The sequence below is a fragment of the Benincasa hispida genome, unplaced genomic scaffold, assembly GCF_027475165.1.
Source record: "Benincasa hispida cultivar pf3 unplaced genomic scaffold, pf3_genome.v1.1 HicScf83, whole genome shotgun sequence".
NCBI lineage: Eukaryota > Viridiplantae > Streptophyta > Magnoliopsida > Cucurbitales > Cucurbitaceae > Benincasa > Benincasa hispida.
The window spans coordinates 55789-59220 of NW_028326965.1; the positions used below are offsets into that span (position 1 = coordinate 55789).

Here is a 3432-nt window from a genome sequence, read left to right on the forward strand (position 1 = left end):
AAAATTAACACATTAAAAAATTATATTTATCGTGCCAGGTGTCAATTTCAAATTCGAAAGTTTAATAAAACCATCAAGGACATCAAAGGAATAAATCGGAGTTGTCTGAGTTTTTTTTTTTTGACAATATTAGTATAGAGCAATGGACTCAAGCACATGATGGAGGGTTCAGATACGGGTGGATGATGACAAATCTAGCAAATTGCATAAATGGCATCCTCAAGGGAGCTCGAATGTTTCCGATAAATGCTCTTGCTCAAATAACATTCTTCCAATGCTTAAATTATTTCGAAAAAAAAGAAGAGAAAAAATAAGAGCTACTTTGGAACGCCAAGATAAATAGACCCGATAATATTATTTTTTATATATATGTTATTAACAATTTATTTCAAGGATATTTATAATACTAAGTGAAGTAAAAATTCAGGTACGCACACGAAAAAAATAATAAATGTGCTACAAGATCTAGTAAACATGAAATACAGTCATACGATCGATATGAAGGTGTGTTTCATGTGAAGACCGGACATCACAGTCTCAATGCTAAAAGAGAAAATGTTCAAATATTGAGGCTAAACGGGTATGAGCAGTACTATTCATGTAACAAGTGGCAAGCGTTTCGCATTCCATACTCGCATTTTATGGCAGTTTGCTCATATTTTAACATGAACTACGAAGATTTTATTGAAGACTACTATAAATTGTCAACGTATGTTGAATGTTACTCTCCTCAATTTCAACTTGTACCGCATGAAGATTACTGGATCACGGACCCTAGTATGCCCGTCTTACATGTTGATCCATCATTGTTGAGAAAACCTGGTAGACCAAAGAGTTCACATTACCATAACGAGATGGATTGGACAGAACCAATCACTCGACAACGATGTGTGTTTTGTAATCAGTTAGGTCATTATCGAAGGAAATGTCCTTCGTTACTAAGATAGGCTCCAGACAGATAGAGCTTTTTATTATTAATACTTTTTATCTTGTAAAATTATTTCAATTATGTAGATGATACTTTTATTGTATATTTAACTTGTTTATTATAATTTATAAAGTTGTACATTATTCTTTTAATTAAGTTGTACATTATTTAGTTGAGAAATAAATATTTTTTTCTTTTAGATCATGGTTTTAAATCCAGGACCTATTGATCCTAATGTTTTGTACGACCAATCCATTCATCGATCAACCGTTGTATGGCAAGATCGTAATACTGGCGAAATATCTTGCAGACGTCGAGAGGCAGTTGTTCAGCACACTATCCCACTCCACCCTCGAATACTACCGCTACTTCGTACATTTGGCATTTATGGAGTTGTCAGATTGGGATTTATTCAGCTAGATTGGCATCTCATCACAGCATTGGTTGAGAGATGAAGGCCTGAGACGTATATATTTCATATGTCCATTGAAGAGTGCACTATCACTCTACAGGACATAGAAGTATTGTTCGGGTTACCTGTTGATGGTGAGCCAGTCTCCAAAGTGATGTATGATTACAAATTTATTAACTGTACTTGGGTATGACCTCACCTGCCGACAAAATTAAAGGATGAGGTTAAGTTTAATATGGATAGGGACACAATTTCATGAGCTCGCCGATGATGTAGACGAGGAAACCATCATGTGATATACATGAGCATATATACTGCAAATGATGGATGGAAGTCTGTTTTCCGACAAATCAAGTCATTTTGTTCACTTGATGTTCCTGCCATTGTTAGCTAACCTCTATGATGCAGGGCGGTATTCTTGGGGTAGAGTATGTTTGGCATGGTTGTATAGACATCTGTGCAAAGCAACAAAACCTGAAGTTCGTGAGATATAGGTCTCTGATACTTTTGCAACTATGGGCTTGGGAGCAATTTTCAACAATGGCTCCACAACTACAACATGTAAATGATGCTCAGTTAGTTGGACGAGCCTACAGTTTTCGGTATGTTATTTTAATTCAATTTAATTTTTATATGACTGATCTAGTTAATTCTTAATCTAAATTATCACTTTAAAAATTTAGGTGGAGAAACAAATTTTGTGTGATTAGGACAGCCACACATGTAGTCAGCCATATAGATACATGTTTGATCTGCTTCAACTTGATTAGGTACGTTAACACTGAACCAAATTGATTGTATTAAACAGATTTTTATTGTATTTGTCTTTAATGTTTTTTGATATAATATTTTATGTTTTAGATTATTTGGGAGCCTTACAAACTTGTTGTGCACACTTTGCCCAATTTCTGTATAAATGGTCAAAACATATGGTGAACGATAAGTCCTTTCATATGTTTTCACATTGGTGAGTGGCATCTTCCTGACAGGGTGATGAGACAATTCGGATTTCAACAGGATGTCTCATCATCTTGTAATACTAAACCCTTACCGCATAACATTGACTTACTAGAGATTGGTCCGAAAAAGTTGCATATTTGGTAGTGCGATGGCACTACGTGCAAGGTTTATTGCAGTGAGGGGTTTCTATTGAGCAGTTTGACAGAGATGTCACTCAAAACTACACCAACTGGTATAATAATATCACAAGGCACTACGTTACTTGTCCGGGAGCAGCTGTGGGTCATCTGATAAATAAATGAATATTATCTAATTATTTTCAATATAAATTTATTTTAAATATTATCTAATTGTGTTATAATTCACAGAGATCGAACAACAGTAGACTCTGTGATGCTGCAAATGATCCAAACCAGGTTCTTGCTATATGTAGTGACAACTAGAGCTATATGGATGAGATACATTATATGTATGATATATCTATTATTCCTCTACCAGCTCCAAGACGTAGAAGACTTGTTCGATAAGAAGAAGATGAGTTCAATGAGGTTTCCCACAATATGGAAGAATTGCCCCCTATGATGCACACATAGAGCCAAACTGATTATGTTAGTCCGATGATGATGATGTCAGCATTTGGTTCAGGATATTATGATTCAGAGGCTAGTCCATTGTCTTCATACGTGCATGAGCATGGTCACGGTCGTGGAGAGTATAATGAATATTTATATTATGAAGCGCCTGCAGAGGCACTGGAGCAGCATTAAGAGGAACCAGAGCAACTTCAAGTTCGAAATCGACAACGACAATCAGCTTGAAATCAACAACGTCCGCCTTGTGAGACACATTTTTTATTATTTTTATATAAATGAGATAATAGTTGTATTAATATGAATATTTTAATTTACACTTTATTATTTTTAAATTATGGAAGAAAATGTGAATGAGATATTATTTTATATGATATTTTTTAGAGTTAAGTTAAGAAGATGGTGATAAAAAATAATAATAAAGTGAGTGAAGTGGAATATAATAAATAATAAAATAAAAAAGGGAGGTGTAATATTAAAATAATAAAATAAAAAATAAAAAAATGGATGGAAGTCGAGTCTTCAAAATTCGACTTAGGCTT

At 34.3% G+C, this 3432-nt stretch overlaps 1 pseudogene; it reads left to right on the forward strand.

Moving 5' to 3' along the window:
- Window positions 1-1131: 1131 nt before the first annotated feature.
- LOC150029889 (serine/threonine-protein phosphatase 7 long form homolog) lies at window positions 1132-3172 on the forward strand (annotated as a pseudogene).
- The last annotated feature ends 260 nt before the right edge of the window (window positions 3173-3432 follow it).